Source organism: Mus caroli, unplaced genomic scaffold (assembly GCF_978045245.1).
Source record: "Mus caroli unplaced genomic scaffold, Mus_caroli_1 scaffold_5, whole genome shotgun sequence".
Lineage (NCBI taxonomy): Eukaryota > Metazoa > Chordata > Mammalia > Rodentia > Muridae > Mus > Mus caroli.
Window position 1 is genome coordinate 108,154,697 of NW_028227260.1, and position 22,955 is coordinate 108,177,651.

General features: G+C 38.1%; 2 pseudogenes; one reads left to right on the plus strand and one right to left on the minus strand.

Annotated features, from left to right (window-relative positions):
• The first annotated feature begins 2,135 nt into the window (after nt 1–2,135).
• Nucleotides 2,136–4,098, plus strand: LOC110287194 (stress-70 protein, mitochondrial pseudogene; annotated as a pseudogene).
• Nucleotides 4,099–14,745: 10,647 nt separating this feature from the next.
• LOC115030164 (small nucleolar RNA SNORA24) lies at nt 14,746–14,857 on the minus strand (annotated as a pseudogene).
• Nucleotides 14,858–22,955: the final 8,098 nt, after the last annotated feature.

The window sequence follows — 22,955 nt, forward strand, 5'->3', positions numbered from 1 at the left end:
CACAGAACAAAGAAAAAAATATTAAAACCTGCAAGGGAAAAAGGTCAAGTAACATATAAAGGCAGACCTATCAGAATTACACCTAACTTCTCAACAGAGACTATGAAAGCCAGAAGATCCTGGAAAGGTGTCATGCAGACCCTAAGAGACCACAGATGCCAGTCCAGATTACTATACTCAGTAAAACTCTCAATCACTATAGATGGAGGAACCAATATATTACTTGATAAAACCAAATTTAAACAATATCTTTCTACTAATCCAGTCCTACAGAAAATATTAGAAGCAAAACTCCAACACAAGAAAGGTAACTACACCAAAGAAAACACAAAAATTTAATCACCTCACAACAAGCCTAAAAGAAGAGAAACACACACATATAATACCACTTCCAACAACAAAATTGCAGAAACTAACAATCATTGGTTATTAATATCCCTCAACAACACACATATATTATCACCACCACCACCAAAATAACAGGAGCTAACAATCATTGCTCATTAATACCTTTCAACAGCTGGGCAGTGGTGGTGCATACCTTTAATTTCAGCACTTGGGAGGCAGAGGCAGGTGGATTTCTGAGTTTGAGGCTAGCCTGGTCTACAGAGTGAATTCTAGGACTATACAGAGAAACCTTGACTTGAAAAAACAAAACAAGAAAAAAAAAAGACAATAATACCTGTCAACAACAATGGAGCCAATTCACCAATAAAAAGACACAGGCTAACAGAAAGGATTCAGAAACAGAATTCATCATTCTGCTGCATAGAAGAAACACACCTCAGCAACAAAGACAAACACTACCTCAGAGTAAAGGGCTGGAAAAAGGTTTTCCAAGCAAATAGATGCAAGAAACATACTGGAGTTTCTAATATCTAATAAAATAGATGTCCAACCTAAGTTATCAAAAGACACAGAGAAGGACATTCATATTCCTCAAAGAAAAAATCCACCAAGATGATGTCTCAATTCTGAACAACTGTGCCCCAAATGCATGGGCACCCACAATCATAAAAGAGACTTTACCAAAGTTCAAATTTCGCATTTAAACCCACACAATAATAGTGGGGGACTTCAACACCCCATTTTCACCAATGGACAGGTCATCAAAAGAGCAAATAAACAGAAAAACAATGAAACTAACAGAAGTTATGAACCAAATGTATTTAACAGATGTCTACAGAGCATTTCATCCCAAAACAAAAGAATATACCTTCTTCTTAGCACCTCATGATACTTTCTCCAAAACTGACCATATAATCAGACACAAAGCAAACCTCAACAGCTACAAGAAGGTTGAAATAACCCCTTGCTTTTTATCAGATTACCATGGATTAAGGCTTGCCTTCAACAACAACCATAACAACAGAAAGCTCACATAATCATGGAAACTGAACAAGTCTCTACTCGATGATTACTTGGTCAGGAAATAAGGAAAGAAATTAAAGGTTTTCTAGAATTCAATAAAAATGAATGCACAACATACCCAAACTTATGGAGTACAATGAAAGCAGTATTAAGAGGAAAATTCAATTCACTAAGTACCTTCACAAAGAAATTGGAAGGAACCTACACTAGCAACTCAACAACACACCTGAGAGGTCTAGAACAAAAAGTAGCAAACACACCCAAAAGGAGTAAGATGGCAGGAAATAGTCAAACTGAGGGCTAAATTCAGTCAATTATAAACAAAGAGAACAATACAAATAATTAACAAAACCAAGAGCTAGTTCTTTGAGAAAATCAGGAAGATAGAGAAACCTTTAGCCAAACTAAAAGGCACAGAGAAAGTATCCAAGAAAACAAAATCACAAATGAATAGGGAGACATAACAGCAGAAACTGAGGAAATTCAATGAGTCATTAGGTATTACTGCAAAATACTGTACTCCACAAAACTGGAAAATCTAAATGAAATGGATGGTTTTCTAGACAGATACCACATACCAAACTTAAATCAATATCTGGTAAACTAAATAGAACAGAAGCAGTCAATAAAAGTCTCACAAGGGAGCCCCCGCCCCACCACCCCACATGGTTGGAGGTTTCCAGAAGCATAGCCACCGCCGTGCACGCAGCTCCGGGCTGTGGGGTGTTGGTTCTCGCCCTCATAACCCCCTCTGTCTAGCCACCATGATAAGGGCCAGCAGAGCCTCGGCCGCGCATCTCATGAGCACTGCAGCGTCCTGGAGCCCCGCAGCCGCCAGTCTCCAGATCAGAAGCAATCAAGGGTGCAGTTGTTGGTATTGGTTTCGGTACTACTAACTCCTGTGTGGCTGTTACGGAGGGCAAACAAGCAAAGGTCCCGGAGAATGCTGAAGGTGCCAGAACTACCCCTTCTGTGGTTGCCTTTACAGCAGATGAGGAACGACTTGTTGTTATGCCAGCAAAATGGCAAGCTGTCACCAACCCAAACAATACCTTCTATGCTACTAAGCGTCTTGTTGGACGACGATATGATGACCCTGAAGTACAGAAAGACACTAAGAATGTTCCTTTTAAAATTGTCTGTGCTTCCAATGGTGATGCCTGGGTTGAGGCTCATGGAAAACTCTATTATCCAAGTCAGATTGGAGCATTTGTGTTGATGAAGATGAAAGAGACTGCAGAAAATTACTTGGGCCACACAGCAAAAAAAATGCTGTGATCACAGTCCCTGCTTATTTCAATGATTCACAGCGACAGGCCACTAAGGATGCTGGTCAGATATCTGGGCTAAATGTGCTTCAAGTGATCAGTGAGCCTACAGATGCTGCTCTAGCTTAAGGTCTGGACAAATCTGAAGATAAAGTCATTGCTGTGTATGATTTAGGTGGTGGAACCTTTGACATTTCTATCCTGGAAATTGAGAAAGGAGTGTCTGAGGTGCAATCTACCAATGCGGACCCTTTCTTAGGAGGTTAAGACTTTGACCAAGCTTTGTTACGCCACATTGTCAAGGAGTTCAAGAGAGAGACAGGGTGGATTTGACCAAAGACAACATGGCACTTCAGAGGGTTCGGGAAGCTGCTGAGAAGGTGAAATGTAAACTTTCCTCATCTGTGCAGACTGACATCAACTTGCCATACCTTACCATGGATGCTTCTGGACCAAAGCATTTGAATATGAAGCTGACTCGAGCTCAGTTTGAAGGCATTGTCACAGATCTGATCAAGAGAACAATTGCTCCGTGTCAGAAAGCTATGCAGGATGCAAAAGTCAGCAAGAGTGACATAGGAGAAGTGATTCTGATTGGTGGCATGACAAGGATGCCCAAGGTTCAGCAGACTGTACAAGATCTTTTTGGCAGAGCCCGGAGTAAAGCTGTTAATCCTGATGAGGCTGTAGCCATTGGAGCTGCCATTCAGGGAGGTGTGTTGGCTGGTGATGTGACAGATGTGCTACTCCTGGATGTCACTCCCCTCTCTGGGTATTGAGACACTGGGAGGTGTCTTTACCAAACTTATTAATAGGAACACCACTATTCCTACCAAAAAGAGCCAGGTGTTTTTTACTGCTGCTGATGGACAAACTCAAGTAGAGGTTAAAGTGTGTCAGGGAGAACGAGAGATGGCTGGAGACAACAAACTTCTAGAACAGTTCACTTTGATTGGAATTTCCCCCGCCCCTCGTGGAGTGCCCCAGATTGAAGTTACATTTGACATTGATGCCAATGGTATTGTGCACGTTTCTGCCAAAGATAAAGGAACTGGTCATGAGCAACAGATTGTAATCCAGTCTTCTGGTGGATTAAGCAAAGATGATATTGAAAATATGGTTAAAAATGCAGAGAAGTATGCTGAGGAAGCAGTTAATATGGCTGAAGGAATTATTCATGACACAGAAACCAAGATGGAAGAATTTAAGGACCAGATGCCTGCTGATGAGTGCAACAAGCTAAAGGAAGAGATTTCCAAAATGAGAGAACTCCTTGCTCGAAAGGACAGTGAAACAGAAGAAAACATTTGGCAGGCAGCATCTTCCCTTCAGCAGGCATCATTGAAACTCTTTGAAATGGCATATAAAAAGATGGCATCTGAACGGGAAGGTTCTGGAAGTTCTGGCACTGGGGAACAGAAGGAAGATGAGAAGGAAGAGAAACAGTAATCGTGGCAGTGCACTGTGGAGCCAGAAGGACATACTATGAAGCTCAGGAGCAAAGGGACTTCCTGAGCAGAAAAGGGGCAGACTTCAGTCTTTTTACTGTATTTTTGCAGTATTCTATATATAATTTCCTTAATATATAAATTTAGTGACAATTGCTAACTCATTTAATGGGTAATAAAATCAGCAATAGCAGGTTCATACTGTTCTGTCACTAGCCTGTTATTTTCAGCTGCATGTAAAGGGGTGGGATGGGGCTGTGTACCAATCATTAAAGTAAATTTGGTTTGTGCTGAAATGGCTGTGATTTCAAGGTGGGAAGCCCATTTCACATGCAGTGGAGGTAGTCTGACATGGACCTTGAATTGAGGTCATATGCAGATGCTTGATGGCCAAGAGCACTACTATAAAGAATGACGTCTGTATATTTGCTCCTACAACTGATGCCTTCAAGACTGAGCTACCTGTGCCATGGTCTGTAGGTGCAGAAGCTAGGTCAGTGGATAGCAGCTGTGTTAGCCATAGCTTAAAGTGTGATATATGAGAATGATAGAAGCCTGAGGCATACTTCTCTAGCCATCCTCATGGTTAGCCAATGTCTGGCATCTATATTCTTGATGATTGTTCTTTTTTCATCCATTCTGGATTTTTAAAATAAAATTCTGAAAGCCTCTTGATCTCTTTTGTGAATGGTGATAGCTCAAGGACTATGACTGAACTATCAGGTTTGTAGGGAGAAAATCAACACTGGCTAAAAGGTTGAGCAAATGAAACATGGGGAGTGACTAAGAAAATGCTGGCATATATGCTGGATGTGAAAGTCCACTCAGGAAGCAGTTTGAAGCCAGGCAGGGCTGTACAGTGAGACACCGTCTTAATAAAAGTACTGGCATAAAAAAAAAAAGTCTCACAAGCAAAAAAAAATTCAGATGATTTTAGTGAAGAATTCTACCAGATTTTCAAAGAGCTAATACCAATACTTCTCAAACTATTCCACAAAATAGAAACAGACAGAACACTGAAAAACTCATTTTATAAGACCACAGTCACCCTGACACCTAAACCACACAAAGATTCAACAAAGAAAGAGAACTTCAGACTGATTTCTCTTATGACCATTGCCACAAAATAGAATTTTCACAAACCAAATCCATGAACACATCACAAACATCATCCATCATGAACAAGTAGGCTTCATCCCAGGGATGAAGGGATGGTTCAACATGTGAAAACCAATCAAAGTAACCCACCATATAAACAAACTGAAAGAAAAAATTATGTGATCATCTCATTAGATGCTAAAAATGCCTTTGACAAAATCTAACATCCCTTCATGTTAAAAAGTCTTGGAGAGATCAGCGATACAAGGAACAAACCTAAACACAATAAAAGCAATATACAGCAACTCAGTAGCCAACATCAAATTAAATGGATGGAAACTGGAAGCAATTCCATGAAAATCAGGGACAAGACAAGGCTGCCCACTCTCTCCCTATCTATTTAATATAGTACTTGAAGTTCTAGCTAGAGCAATAAAACAACTAAAAAAGGAGATCAAGGGGATACAAACTGGAATTGCTATTCATAAAAGATATGATAGTGTATATAAGTGACCCAAAAATTCTTCCAAAGAAGTGTTACAGCTGATCAACACCTTCAGCAATGTGGCTAGATACAAAATTTACTTAAAGAAACTGGTAGCCTCCTTTATATAAATGAGAAGGAAATCATGGAAATAACACCCTTCACAATAGCCTCAAATAATACAAAATAACTTGGTGTAACTCCAACCAAGCAAATGGACTGATGGCATTCTAGCATTCCTAACATCCAGCAACACAAATAAATATAGTATTAATGATGATGACAACAATAACTGTCATGGTTTGAATATGCTTGGTCCAGGGAGTGGCACTATTTGGAGATGTGGCCTTGTTGAAATAGGTATGTCACTATGGGTGTGAGCTTTAAGACCCTCATCCTAGCTGCCTGGAAGTTGATCTATCTCCTCATAGCAGCCTTCAGATGAAGATGCAGAACTCTCAGCTCAGCCTGCACCATGCCTGCCTGGACGCTGCCATATTCCTGCCTTGAGGATAATGGACTGAACCTATGAACCTGTAAGCCTGCCCCAATTAAATATTGTCCTTATAAGAGTTGCATTGGTCATGGTGTCTGTTCACAGCAGTAAAACCCTAACTAAGACAATAACTTTCTCATCATCTGAGGATAAAGTAGAAAGTGGAGACCAAGTTAGAGTAAAATTCTAGAAACTTGCAGAGTACAGGCTCAAATATGGTTGCTAACAATTTAAAGCTAAGCAAATATCTGCACATAAAACATCTTTATCCAGCAAAATTAAGAGGAAAATACAGGAATAATAGAAAATTATAGTGAATAGCAAATACTTAAGCTAGAGATGGTGGTATATACCTTTTATTCAAGCATTCAGGAGACTAAGACAAGAAGATTATAAATTTTGAAGCCAGCCTGAGCTACATAGTGAGACCCTGTCTCAAAAGAGCAAAAGGAAAATAAGAATGGATATGGGAGAAATACTCAGCAGATAAATGAAGGCCATAATTGCAAACAGCTGATTCTCCTTGTTAAGCAAAATCTTTCAGACAAAGTAAAATGATTCAAACTAAAATGTTAAGTCTTTAAATTCTAGGCGTTACCCAAAAAAAAGCATAAAATAACTGGACATTTAAGATAATTAGTTTAACATGCAAAATTAAAAAAACCAGTGTGAAACTGAAATAATATATGGTACAGAAATCAATTTAAATAAAGTAAAATAAATTAATTAAATTTGCAGCACAAAATTAGATATTAGTAAAGCTTTGCTCTGGCATGCTTTTCCTTGCTGTGTCAAAAGCAACTTGTCTTATAGGTTATAATCTTTCATCAAGAGAAGCCAAAGCAGGAACTCAAGGCAGAAACCTGAAAGCAAGAACGGAAGCAAAGACTATAGAGAAATGCTGCTTTTTGCTTTCTCAGATACCTTCAATATTCACCAAAGGCCCATCTATCTAGGGAGGGAAATATTCCTCCCTAGACAAGGAGGCTCCCTCCCCTACACCAATTAATAATCAAAAAAAAATTCCCCAACTGGTAGGCTTACAAGGCAGCCTGATGAAACCAATTCCTCCCTTGAGATTCCCTCTTCACAGGTATGTCGAAAGTTGACAAAACCTAACTAGCTTGAGCCTCTACCTCCTGAGTGCTGCTATTACCAATGTGTGCTGCTGTGTCCAGTTTATATAGGCCTGGGAATCAAATTAGGGACTTCAGGAATACTAAGTAAACACTTAGAAACTGTGCTACACCCCCCAGCTGACTGTTTTATAAATTTTCTGATATTTTTATGGTTTTAACTTTTTACACATAAATTTGAAAAGTACATAGATTAATACCATGGATGCTGAAAAAAAAGGTGGGGGTGGGGGATGTTTGAGCTATTGTTCTACCAATGTCTGGAGTAGTGATCTTAGGCAAGTCACTTTTTCTGTGTCTTAATCTCACCATTTATAAAATAGGTCTGGCTCTGGTTTTTAATGAGGCTGTTTAAATTTAACAAAGTCTATTTAAGAAAAGAATTATAGAGTGTTTCCCTACCAAAAAAGCACTGAATTTGTTTCATATTAATATCCTACCCTAGAAAGAAAGATCTATCTAAACATAGAAAGCATTCTGGAGCAAAGACCCTTCGAAAGGTCCCACGTCAAACTCAGTGTGCTGTATTAATGATCAGACAACTTGATTGGTGCAGCTGGGTAAGTTTGTGTTATTTGGGTATAAACTGGTATTGCAGTAGAAGATTGGCTGAGAACTTGGTTGCTATAATTGCCTGAGACTCAGTTGTTTTTAGTTATGTTTTGGCTTTCTTAAACAGTTCATAGTCCACTGTATACACAGGCCTCTTTAGGGCAAGTTCCATTACCTAAATCCAGATGCCAGTGATACATTTTCCTAGGACGATAATTACACCACTATTAGAGTTAGTCAACGTGCTCACCTACAGTACCCCACTCCCCACCACTGAGGCATATCAGAGGAAGTCCTGTCTCAACTCCAAACACTCCAGGATTAAGGAAGGAAAGATAACAATTGTATAGTCCCTACTCAGTGCTCCCTACATAGTTCACAGAAAGAAACAGCTATCATTTTTTTAAATCTCCAATTTTTAATTTTTAATTTTTTTATTTTATTTTATATATAAGTCCTTTTTTAAAATTTTTAATATTTTTATTACATATTTTCCTCAATTACATTTCCAATGCTATCCCAAAGGCCCCCCATACCCTCCCCCCACTTCCCTACCCACCCATTCCCAGCTATCATTTTTATCTAAGGATTTGTAAATCTTGGTCTACAAGGTAGACAAACAGAGTTTTGAGTAGTGCTCCACTATGTTTATGGGTGCTTTTTTAAAAACAAAACTAAATCTTTACTAAATTGAGTATCCCATACCAGATATATTTCAGAGTAACTTGTAACTGTTATTGTTGATGCTTAAACATAAGCTGCCTTTTTTAGTCTTTTTACTACAGGCCATCAAATGACAATCAACAAAACCTAACAATTCTGCATATATACAAAAAAAATGTTAAAGTTTTAGATAGAATTGAAAGACACTAGAAACAAAAGTGGAGGGGAAAATGACAGGAAATGTTTGTAATATTCTTGAGAAACAGTTACAGCTATATAGTAAAAAAGTTTATATGTATTCAATCTTAAAATAATTTTATAAAATGATAAGCAGTTCCCCCCCAAAATACTATTAAATACCAAGAAAAAAATAGATATTTGCCTTTATCAAAATCAGTGCAACTAGTTTACTTTTACTAAATACTTCAATATAGTAAGGCAAAATTATTTCAAATTGCATTGAAATATAATCACTACAGGTTACTGCATTACAAGAGTACTATGAAAAGTAGAATCCAATCTACAATAAATGTGAAATATGTCTCACCCATGCTTAAAATTTGAAATACAATCAACTTTCTTCTTTTTATTTATTTTTTAAAATTTATTTACATTTCAAGTGTTATCCCCTTACATGGTTTCTCCCCTTCCCTTAAACCCCCTAACCCATCCCCCCTCCCCCTGCTTCCATGAGAGTGTTCCTCCACCGACCTACCCACTCCCACCTCCCTGCCCTCAATTCCCCTACGCTGGGGCAATCTATGGAGCCTTCACTGGACCAAGGACCTCTCCTCCCAATGATGCCTGACAAGGCCATTCTCTGCTACATATGCAGCTGGAGCCATGTGTACTACTTGGATGTTGGCTACAATCAACTTTCTATAGTGAGAACTTAGAGGAGTGGGGTTACAATACAGAAACTGGGGAGTTCACTTACCATTGCATGTGATTTTTTGTAGGATTTCTTGATTCTGTTATATGATGTCCATGTGCTTTCATAATTAATCTGCAATAGTTTTATGAATTTTAATTTAAGAATTAAAATTAGTGGACATTCCTTTCAGACAACTCACATTGACATTTTACTATGGATGAAATAATATCATATACATCAGATTATATATCACATATAAATAAATATATATACTTATAAAATGTGAATTAACACAAGTTGAAAATAGCTATGCACATAATTATACATGGGGGCTGACATCTGAGAGTACAGCGCCCTTCCTTCCTATTTAGCATGATCCATTTTAGGATTATTTGACATAAAGTGGAGCAGAACTACCCCTGTTAGTTATATAAAGCACTTGTAAGTTCACTGGCCTGGAAATCAGGAAAAAATGAGTTCCAATGCGGAGGCTGAATAGCCATCTTCCACTGTTGCTGCCAATTTTCTCATTTATAAGACTGGAGATCTTTATCCAATTTCTAATCTCAGCTCTAGATTCCTCATTTTATGATTGGACATAATTCAAATTTCATTCTTTCCAAAATAATATGACCAGAACTTACAAAGTGTCTCTAAATGATAATATTCCATATGAAAGAAAATAAAAGCCTTGAAGAAGTCACTATTGCCACCTTCTGCCGTGCTCTCTGCCCATCTGAATTGTTTCACCAGACATTAGTCTATATTCTCATAGTTGGAAACAAACAGCCAGAAAATAGAGATGGGGCAATAAACAAAAGGAATGACCTCTAGTGGGTTCATGGTCTAAAAATAGCACTGGTCAAACTGGTGTGTTGTTTTTGTTATTTTGTTTGCTTGTACTTTTGTAAATACACATAAATTATCTATTCACTCCCTGCCTTGACATAGTGCTCTCACTTACCCATTCACAGCCCTCCACATTCCCTCTCCCACCCCTGTTTCACCCTCTTGCCCCATAGCTCTGTTGTTAGCAGCATTCACTAAAAAATACAATTCTGCTCACCATTAATCCTTGTCTTCCCCTGCCCTCCACAGTACAAACGTCTCTCTATTTCACTCCTTGCCCCCACCCCACCAACAACCTGCACATATCTGCAGTCTTCCAGAGAAGTAGCTAGTTTTGTGCAAACCAACTTTGCTTTTCACTACCCACAATTATGGAGGAAACATCTTATCTGTCATTACAGGAGAAGGAGGCCGCAAGAGCTCTCACTTTGAGAGATATTTGTTGCTATGCTTTAACAGAATTCCAGATCCTATGTTTTAAAAAACAACCAAGAATCTCTTAAAGCAATTTAATTTTTTGAAATACTTATTCTGAACAAACTTTAGATAAAAATATGTAAAAATATATCTTAAAAAAATATAGTATATTCTTATATTTGTAATTGTTTTACCCCAAAATTTTTTTTTAAAATTTAATTCAAAGGCTTGTACGTAGATGATGACAGAAATTTAGTCAAGTGATAGTTATAAGGATTCTATCTGTAAAAAGGTTAAATTGTAAGATGACTGCAATGAAGTAAACAGTCATTTAAAATTCCCATAACAAAAGTCAAACATTGCAAAAAAGGGAAAACATCAATTTTCTTACAAAATTACAACAAAATAAAACTTCCAATAATAGTCTTACAAATATTAAACGTTTGCCAAAACTCACTATCCTAGCAAATACAATGAATCTTCTTAAAATAAAACAGCACTGCATGAGGATATTTTGTCTTTGAGAATGGTTCTCTCTTTATTGTTCCAAGTCATGTTATTCTCTTAATTACCTGGTTTTTGTTTGAAGTTTGCGCTCTCTCTCTCTCTCTCTCTCTCTCTCTGTGTGTGTGTGTGTGTATGCATATGTGTGTATGCTTGTATACAATACATCACACTTAGACAAATACATACCTGACACAAACATAGAGCTGGTGCTTGATCAGCCTGTCTTCCTTCTCTTATTAATACAAGGAGTAATTACACAATACAACCTATAATCTTGAACGCTGAAAAACAAAATACACTCATCAATGTTTGAAAAGTAAGCCTTAAGAAACGCATTCCTAAATCCTTTAAAATAAACAAATTAAGAGTCCAAGAATAGGAATTCAAGGAGATTTAAATTTGAATTAGCTTAACTACTTTTGACAAGTTTACACATGAAAGACACCAAGATTGTATGTACTACTTGCTGCTTTAAGAAGTTTCATTCTGTCTGTCTATATAAAAAAAGTTTCAGCCAAAGTTAAATCAATCTCCTCTACTGATTTTCAACATTAGACAAATACCCACCCACCCCCCCTGTTTGAACCCTGCTTTCAGCTTGACTTTTTCCCCAATTGAAATTCAGGCCCTCAATGGTTGGTTTTTCTTGGTTCTAAATGTTGATAAAAAAGGGTTTTCTCCACTCCCTCAATTTGATGTGACAGGCTTCTGACATGAATAATGGAAGCATTTCTTTCACAGGCAAATCAACTTAATTTAGTCAGCCTTTATACTCTCAGTGGGCAAGCCACAATCCCTGAGATTCCATGAGAGCCTTGAAGTTAGATGAAATCTTTAGAATTTGCACAAAATGTATAAAGTAAACAACACTTATTTTGTCACAATACTTGAATAACTTTTATGCAGGAGTTACAGATGAATATATTACTTCCTAATCAGATCCTGATTTACAAGCAATTTGTGATGAACCCTCTACATTCAAGGGGGAAAACAGTCCCTAGTAAGGAAGCTAACAGAATTTTTTACACACATAAATTTTAAAGCATGTGGATTGAAAACAAAACAAAGCAAAGAGGGCGAGCAAAAGGAAACTTCTAATCTTTCCAAAAGAAACCAATAAAAACCAAGGTTCATATACTGGTTAGGGCTTAGGTGTTTCTAACAGCCATAGATCTATTTTGAAACAATTCTTTGAAGCCGAATCTTGGAGAACTAAAAGAGCAGCCATCAGATTAAAAGCAATAGATCCACAGTCATTTCCATTTCCAAATTCTGGACACCATTATTCCCCTGAGAACTTTTCAGATCAGAAAAAAGACATGTTAATAATACATTCATGAAAGAAAGATGGGGCTCATAAAAATAAAACTAAGACATATGCCTTCTGAGTTGGCCATTGAAGAATGATTTAAAAATGAATGCAACCAGGCTTGGAGGGCACAGATCTGGCATTCAGTCTCTAAGAGAATATGGTACTTGGCATTTTGTCCTCTGGCCTTTGATGTCATTTATATGGGGGGGGGACTGGAAGAAAGGAACACAAAACTGGCAACCCAGAGACCTGCTCCAAGCACAGACAGAAAATTTCCTATTTGACTCTAGACAAGACTCTTTTCCTATGTAAACTTCGGATTCTCCTGTAGAGCAAAAAAGAAGTGGGTGATCTTTAAGCTTATTCCAGCTCTAAAATGCTATAATTCCGTAGCCTGGTCACAAAAATCTGAATGAGTAGTAAGATTTAAAGAAAGTGTATGACTCTGAAGTTCTCTGACAGTATTCCGTATGGGGATGAAGTGTGTGTGTGTGTGTGTGTGTGTGTGTGTGTGTGTGTGTGTGTGTGCGCGCGCGCACACTTGCATCTATTTAAGAAAATCTCAGCAACTGAGAGGTCTTTGGAGCACAGAGCATTCTGACAATTACTTAATTCTATCCCCATCCCTACTCTCTGGCAGTAGATAGCATGAGGACAGAATCTAGGCCTCCAATACACTAGACAACTAGTCTACCACTGAGGTCCACCTCCAGCCCAAATTATAAGCATTTTAAAATTATCAACTTCTCATATCATATAAAACTGGCAAATAATAGGGAGAATTTTACCTAGACTCATACTCTTTAATACTCTTAGTATATTACAATTTTATCAAACAAATAAAAATCTAACTGTCAGAAGCATGCTTTCAGTAAAGACAGCTCTGTTTTACTATTAAGATTTTTCATGAAGATATGTTCTAGTAAAAATTAGCATCGTTAATATCAGACTTTTCATATTATAATTTAATTTGTATGCTAATGTTGTTGGCTTCATAAACTAGGAAACTAACTGTTTCTGTACAAAGAGGGAAAAAAAGGTGTTTAATTTCATATAAACTCTTAGCTATTTCTACATATATGTTATTTCAGAGAGTAAATATCCAGGTTTCTTTAAATTGGTATATCTTAACCCCCTTTCTCTCCTTTCCCCTATTCCCACTCCTCTTCTCTCCCCTCCTCTTCCATTTTTTTTTCTTTCTCAAAATTTGCTAATCAGCCAATTAGGGATTCCAACAATTGTAAGTGTCAGGGAAGGAAGACAGGAAAGAGAAATGGGAAAGTAGTCAAGGTAAGAAAATAACTTCACTTTAAAGAGTGTCCACCGTTAACCCCTAGAGAATTTACACTGCACCTTGACGGTCTTGCTGTTCCCAGTCTCCACCCCTCCCACCTTCCTTCCCTATTATAATCGTTAGGTCAGTTAATTGGCTGATTAAGAATACCCTGGCATTTTTATTAACTGGCAATTAGAGTCAGGCCCTGAGGCACAGAAGATCCTCCTGATTGGGGGTGTCACTTGGGTTATAAAGATTAATAAAGTCAAATGAGCTTTAAGGTCTGGCTTAGTTAATTTAATCTTCTGTATGGATATTTGAGCAATATCCATCCCTCTAATATTATCTTGGTTGCTTTCAAACTAAACCAAATTCATTCTAGAACAGCAGTCATTTATCTTTTTAAAAAGAGGGAAAGTACATATTGGAATCCTGTGCAAATATCACACAGTGCAAAGCTGTAAAGATACCTGCTAAACTGATGCTTCTTGTACTTTAGTCACCACTCTCTAGTTCCTTTCTTTCAGGACCATTCAATAGAAGACCCAAGTTCCTCATGAAATAAATCCGCAAGAATATGATATGTGGCATGCCCTAATCCCTTTAACCTATGTAAATCCTCTCATCCCTTCTTTCTATAATTGTCTAAGAGAAGTTGGCACTTCTGAATTGCCATTGCACAGGGTGGCAAGTTATGGGCAATGCAAATGATCCCTTATAGTCCAAAGACTTGGTGTGATTATAAGAAGATGGTGTACCATATTAAAATCATAGCCTGGATAGGCAACTTCAGAATAAGAATATTCTGCAGAATTGATACTGACTGTGAATGTAATAACAAGAGGAAAGTAATCCCAGGGAAATGGTAAAGGCAATGTATACCTAAGGTATAGATTGGTAAAGCAGAATCTATACCTCAAGATGGTGGATCAGATACGGTCCAAAGTAAAAATCCTGTGCAATAAACGGCAGGTCACAGCTTCTTAACAGTGAAGAAAGTTACTTATGCAAGACAAATCTGATACCAGTCCAATGAAACAAGAACGTGCTCTTCATAGCTAGTAAGAGAGACTACCGTAGCCAGCAGGTTCCAAAAATGCAAGAATATTCTTTACACGTAAAATGGGAATAATAACAGAACTCACTTCATAGGTTGAAGGAAAACCCAAGGAGACAATATCAAAGCACTTTCTGTTTGTTTGTTTGTTTGTTTGTTTTGAGACAGGGTTTCTCTGTGTAGCCCTGGCTGTTCTGGAATTTTGAAGATCAGACTGACCTCAAATTCAGAGATCTGCCCACCTCTGCCTCCCAAGTGCTGGGATTGAAGGTGTGCACCACCACTTGGATTCAAAGAACTTTTTTTTTGTCAAGCTTGACACATAGTAAATAATCAATAACCAACCACTATTACTCACATACAAATCTTTTCTCATTTGATATGCTAGATGGTGGGGGAACACAGAAGTTGCCCCCCGTGCATATGCATATATATGCATGTGTGTGTATGTGTATATATGTATGTATGTATGTATGTATGTGTGTATGTATGTATGTATATATATACATATATATATATGTATGTATGTGTGTATGTATATGTATGTATATATGTATGTGTATGTATATCTATATATCTATATATCTATATCTATATATCTATATCTATATCTATATCTCCTGAGATCTTGGAAAACACAGAGGAAAGAGATCAGAAAACACACAATTTTAGCTTAGAAAGGGAAGAATACATTTGATCACATTAAACCCAGGGTTAAGGAAATGTCTCATTTTGGTGATCTAGGTCTATGTCAAGTTATCAGGACTCAGAAAGATTTGAGGTCTGCTCAACAACCACAGGCATTCACAAAAGCTGCTACAGTTTGGGGTATTAAGGATACTAGATAATTTTTCCACTAGAACACATCTTCATAGAAAACTTCAATAATAGTAAAACAGAAGAATTGCATGAAGTAACTTGGTTTCTCCTGAACACAGAAGTGAAAAGAATGACTAATGAGCAAACTTTTGGATTTTAATCTTTGCTTGTACTAGTTGTTTGACCTTAAGCAACAGAGCTAACCTCTTGTATAAGTTAATTATGCTGCTATGATCAAATACCTGGCAACAAGCAACATAGGGTAAGAAGGATTTATTTTGCATCAGGGTTTGAGGATATATTCTATTATGGCCAGGAAGGCCTGGCAGCAGGAGCTGCTTCTAAATGTGGCTGTAGTGTGAGGCTGATTCCTTACATCTTGGCAGATTGGGAAAAAGAGTAGGGAAAATTATTTCAGCTGGATTTCTCATTTTTATGTTCTTATTTGGTCCAGGACTCCCCTCCATGGGATGGTACCTCCCATACACAGATCATGTCTTACCCTCTCAGTCAACACCGAAAAATCCCTCACATATGCACTCACGAACTCACCTCATCAGTGCCCTAGGGTTTTTTTTTTTTTTAGTTCAGTCCGCTGACAATCAAAATTAAGCATCCCAGCTCTCTATTCTTCGAGTTTAACTCCTGTAAACCAGGATGATAATGTCCTAATTTATCATCCATGTTATGAACACTAAATAATGTAATACTTATAAACCATTTACATGAGAATATTATGAAAGTGGCTTATATATAAGATTCCTTAAATAAGCAAAACTCACAAGGTACATTGTAATGGTTGCCTTACTCTTTCCCCCAAATGGCAAACTGTGTCTGCCTAGAAGGCAGAAATGTGCCACAGTAAGGGAACCAGCACTTAACCTCACTGTCTTGCTTTCCTCATTCTCTATGCCACAGACACATGGTGGCAGATGCAATGGGTATTTATCAGCGTTGTTAACCTTTTAAACCTATGAGGAAAGGGGAAAGGGCGTCTACCATGGGACACAATTGGAAAGGCTGTGCTCTGTCTCTAAACCTTACTTCTTCCAGAGCCCTCTTCAACTGTCCTTTGCCTATGCGACACAGAATACAAACCTCTTCCTTCAAAATAACCCAGGGGCTTAGAGATATGGCCCAGTGGTTAGGAAAAGTGGTTGCTCTTCCAGGAGACCCAGGTTTAATTCCCTGTACTCATATGGGGGCTCACAACCATCTGTAACTCCAGTTCCAGGAGATAAAATATCCTATTCTGATATTTGTGGGCACTAAGTATTCATGTGGTACACAGACATACATGCAGACAAAACACCCATGCACGTGAAATAAAAATAAAAATTTAAGAATAAAATAATCCAGATGAAAATAGAATGTGACATTGGAAAGTCTATCTCTAAGTTGTATACCCTCTGACTATTGTGGAGTCACTTGTACTCAGAGAAGGGAGAGATGACTTTAGGAAAATGATCCAATTCATATTTTCCCAATGTCTTTAGATTCAATATCAAGTTGCATTTAGAAAAGAATAGTTGACTGTTCTCATCCCAACATTTGCTATTTAGATCCTTTGCAGGCTGGCATGCCTTCCAAGAGTTTAAACCAAATGCCATTTCATGATTTCTGGTGTGCTGTTTGCATGGAACTATGGGACAGTCACATACACACTGAATGCCCTGATCTTGGCCTTTTTGACCCCCTCATATTGCATCACTAATGCATGCATGAACTATAGAGTTAAGGGTTTCCAAGGTGTAAAACTAAGTAGAAAATACTACCCTTTCTTTCACACTTGTGTTTTCTCCATGGCAATTCTGTTACTGTAGCAAGATTCCTCAACACAGAATTTTGGCCCCTATCATGAACTTAAAGGATAATAGCACAGCCAGCCAAAAAACATAACCAGGGGTTGGGGTTGAATAGGTGGCCATGTGTTTAATTGTACTTGTTCCCCCCCCCCCAGAGGACCCAGGTTCAGTTCTTAGCACCTGAAATGTGGCTTATGATTAGGCAGTTTCAGGGGAGTCTGGTGTTCTCTTCAGACCTCCTTAGGCACCAGGCAGGCCTGTGGTAGACATATATACATTCAGGCAAAACAGTCATATGTGAGGTGGATAAATCTGTTTTGTTTTTGTTTTTGTTTTTTTTTAGTAGAGGAAACGTCTAAAATATCATAGCACAGTAGATAGAATTTAGAGATTAAAAGGGGGGATTGCTGAGTCCAAATTTACCCTTCACTTTACATCTAAAGAAATGCAAGTCCAGAGTCTCCAGACTCCTAGGCAAGTGTTCCTTCCACTTTACACAGTCTGCAAGTTTCCATGTATATGAATAGTTTTGATCACCAATACAAGGCTTGGGGTGTGAGTCACCTCATTCAGGGACATCTTAATGCACTTAGATTTGCACTTAGATTTGCACTTACACATGCTGATTTCTTTTTGTGAGTAAAAAATCCGTTGTGTTCTGAGTTAAATCTGTTTCTGGAATTCCAAGTATGGAAAATAGATGCTGTTCATGAAGGTTACTATGTCAAAAGGATGCATTTGATCCTCTTTGCATGCTACAACAGAAACCTTCAAGGAGCAGCTACTCCCATTCTACCTGCTATCATTTGATAATGCTTGATTTGAATTAAATGAAGAGTAGGGCTCCTGGCCAGATGTGGTAGCACACACCTTTAATCCCAGAACTTGGAAAGCAGAGGCTAGGCTAGGCAGAGCTGCATGATGAGAATCTGTTTCCAAAATATACCAGGAAAAGAAAAGAAAAGACAAAAGAACTACTGGATTTGCAATCCTGCACTGATTTCAGGGCTTTCAGGTTGAAACACATTTCTATAAATAGAAAACTGACTAATGGGAAGAAATTAATCTACCCAACCTCAAGGAATGACCTGCTCTATGGAGCTATGTATATTTTACTTCACATAACAACTGTTATCTTTTTGTTGAATATAAAATTATCTTTGTCGATGAAATATATGCTAATCCCTATAGGGAGCACTTTCTTTTTAGTTAATAGAATTATTTTATGATAATACTTCTCTACAATTAGTGCTTTGATTTTTTTTATTAAATTTCTCAACATAGACCTAGCCTAGGTATCCTTAATTCTCAGCACTTGATATAAATTGGAGGAAGCAGAAAAGGCAGAGGCAATACGAGGCAACAGGCCAGGAAATGGGAGAACTGGATTAGCCCAGTTTGACCACAGGCAGATCAATACAGCAGTCAGCACTTACCTACGCATTTGCTGTCCATGCTCTTCTTTTTATTAATCATTTTATTCGTTTATATTTCAAATGTTATCCCCTTTCCCGGTTTCCCCTCTGCAAACCCCCTATCCCATCTCCCCTCCCCCTGCTTCTATAAAGGTGCTCCCCCACCCACACACCCACTCCCATCTTCCCGCCCTCACATTCCCCTACACTGGGGTGTGGAGCCTTCCCAGGACCAAGGGGCTCCCCTCGCAGTGATACCAGATAAGGCCATCCTCTGCTCCATATGTATCTGGGGCCATGGGTCCCCTTCGGTGGTTTAGTCCTTGGGAGCTCTCAGGGTTCCGATTAGTTGTTATTGTTCTTCCTATGGGGTTTCAAATCACCTTAGCTCCTTCAGTCCTTCCCCCAACTTTTCCACTGGGGTCCCCAAACTCAGTCCAATGGTCTGCTGTGAGTATTCCATCATGATCTTTTTTATATATAAATATTTCTTCATTTTTACATCTGAGTACTCTATCTGCATGTACACCTACATACCAGAAGAGGGCGCTATATCCCATTATAGATGGTTGTAAGCATGTGGTTGCTGAAAATTGAACTCAGGACCTCGGGAAGAGCAACCAGTGCCCTTAACTGCTGAGTCATCTCTGCAGGCCCCACTGTCCATGCCCTTAAGTACTATTAGTTAACCTCCTTCAGAAAATATTATGTGGAAAGTCCACAACAATTTGTACATTTTAAGTTGTGTACCATTCTGACATAAAATCATCCCTTCTTTCCTAGTATCCACACTACATATGCTAGTGACTAAATCTCTTAGTAACCATCACAGGTATCAGAATGATAAACTGAGAAAGTAAAGGATAAATTAGCATAGGTATGTACATATAGGAGTACTATGTAGTGAGTGCTATACAGAGAGGTAAGTGCAGCCTCTAGTCTCAGATATCTTGGGATTAAATTTTTTTCTGGACCCAAATTTCTTTACCTGTAATATTGCCAGAGATGGAATCTATGAGAATAAAGGCTGGGGATGTCACTTAGTGGTACAGCTCTTACCTTGATGCCCAAAACCCTGGATTTCATCCTTAGAACTGAAAAAAAAAAAAAAATTAAGGGGAGATGGAATGAAAGGAGGGAAGAAGGGAGAAGTCAGTAAACTCAAATGTAGTACAAACATCTCTGAGAAAGCACTTGGTAAACAGTAGCACTGTTTAATTGAATTAAATTTGGAATGGGCTGCCTGATTATACTTTATTACTTTTTGAACTATAATCAGTATAACCAATGTGATACTTGCACAACTCTAAAACTTATGAATGGATCTTGTGCTGATCTGATCCTTGTTACTTAGTTTGTACTCTTTTTACATGTATTCATGGGGGGGGGGTGGCACACGTGTACCACAGTGTGCATGTGGAAGCCTGAGAACATCCTGTGTGAGGTGGTTCTCTCCTTCCACAGTATGGATCCTGGATATTGAACACAGATTGTCAGGCGTGGTTGCAAGTGCCTTTACCAGTCTCCCCATCTTGCCCATCTATGTTTGCCCTTCATATCACAACAATTCCTCATTACTAGAAAACTAGCTACTACATGCTATAATTAGATATGTACTAGAGAATTAACGGGATAAATACCTTCTTGTTGCTGTCTTTCCTGAAGCTGAAATATTGTTGTAGCATGATCCTGGGATAGCAGCACAAAAGAGCTTCAAATCTGTGCAGAAGACACAGGAGTCATTTGAAATTGATGTAGTAAAAAGTTGCCTTATTGGAGACAGTGGCATGCAGCTGTAATTGCAGCACTGGTGAGGCAAAAGCAGGAGAGTTCCTGGGCCTGCTGACCAACCAGTCTTTCTGAATTGCTGAGCTTCAGGTTCAATCATAAATCCTGCCTCAACAACAACAACAAAAAAAGTGGCTTGGGTTTCATGCAACAAACACAGCATGCATGAAAAAAAGCTCACCATATAAAATGCACAAGATGAATGCTGTGCACAAAGATCTAGAGAAGTCATGGGCACCTTTGAGCCTCTCTTTTCATAGCTCTCTAGCCCATGTCAACCCTTCTGAATGTCTTAATAAACTGCTTCTAATTCTATTTCTAAAATAATAATAACTTAGAGAACAATTAAGAAAGGTAAACTCTGACACCCAACTACAAATAGATAAATGTTACCTTAATATATGACCTGAAACTGAAACAGAGAAAAAAAAAGTAGCCAGGACAGACATCAGTATGAATGATCAAGTGTTCTAAATAGACTTCAGATTACTCAGGAAAGAAAATGAACAATTAATAAGACATAATGAAATTTAAAATTCTCTGTACAACAAAGGAAACAGATAATCACATGAATGTATAGACTACAAAGTAGGAGATCTTTGCTAGATACACAACTGGTCAAGGATTAATATCTAAATTATACAAACAAGGCAGAAACTAAACAGTAAGAAATCAATCCAATCAATAAGTAAGTTAATTAAATGAAGACATGCTTCCCAAAAGAAGTGCAAACAGCCAATAAACATGAAAAAAAGTTCAAAATCAGGTGTTAGAGAGATAGTGAGCCTGAACTCCACTTGCAAAGGACCCACGTTCGGTTTCCCAAACCCACAGCAAGCAGCACACCACTGCCTGTAACTCTAGCTCCAAGGGCACCCAATCTACCAGGCATTCCAGGGCACCCTCTTTTTTTTTAATTTTTTTATTGGGTATTTTCCTCATTTACATTTCCAATGCTATCCCAAAAGTCCCCCATATACTCCCCACCCACTCCCCCACCCACCCACTCCCACTTCTTGGCCCTGGCGTTCCCCTGTACTGAGGCATATAAAGTTTGTACGACCAATGGGCCGAGGGCACCCTCTTTTACATGTGCACTTGAAACACATGCACACGCACACATACACAAATTTAAAAATATATAGATCTTTTAAAAATGTTCAGCCTCAGTGGCTATCGAGAAATACAAATTAAAACTCCATAGAGATCCCATCACATGAGTTAGAATGAAAATCAAGAGAATAAAAGCTAGTGAGGATGTGGACAAAGAAAATCCTGATATCCTGTTTATTAATCCAAGCACGGTGGGCATAAGTGTAGAGGCTCCTTGAAATACTAAAAATATATACCATATGTCTAAGCTATACTACAGCTGTAGACAAAGGACTTCAAGTCAATTGTCACAGAGATACTTGCTCATTAATGTGTATTATAGAACTATTTACCATAACAAAGTTATGCAGCCAAACCAGTGATTTAAAAACAGGAGTGGAGAAAGGACAATATATACACAAGAGATTTTTTTTCAGCCATAAAAGACTTAACTTTTATTATTTGCAGGAAAATAGATGCAACTGGACATGATCAGAGTAAATAAAGTCAGTCTCAGAAAGATAAATGTATATTTTGTCTCATTTGTGGTTTCTAGATTTTATATAGATACATAAAATATTTGTACACGTGCCATGAAAGTAGAAGCAGATCTCTCTGCAGGGGAAAAGCAGGGAGAAATGGGAGAGCAAAGCAGGAGAAGAGGCAGGATGGGGGAGGACTAGAAACTCATTGTAGAAAATATATTTGTATGAAAACATCCATATGTAAAACGGTACCATGATATGATTAATATATACAATGAAGCAAAAACTAAAGTCAAAATGGCTTTAAGAAACAGAAAGAGCAGAGTGAGTTGTAAGCAAACAGAATGTAGACATACTGAATGAATAGCTCTGTTAAACGGCATTTAGAATAAACGTAGTATCAGGAGTCAGTTTAGTCGATTTGGTAAATAGAAAGACGTTCGACTCAGGGATTTGGCATTGCAAAAAAAACAGACGAAGCAGTTGACTGATCTATTTTTTTTCCCAGTAAGTTCTCTGGGATATTCTGTAGTCACGGGCTTGGTTTATGCCTTAAAAGAGGCAAAACTTCTATCACTCAGAGCAAAGTAGAGATAGCTGCAGTGAGATGCAGCAACTTCCAAACCTTTACCCACACTGGGACATTCTTCCATTGGGTTGTTTGGAATATAGATGCAAACTTGAAGTTGTCTTTTCCTAGTCTTCTTTTTTTACCTCCTGGAGTAGCCTTGAATGATTTCTGA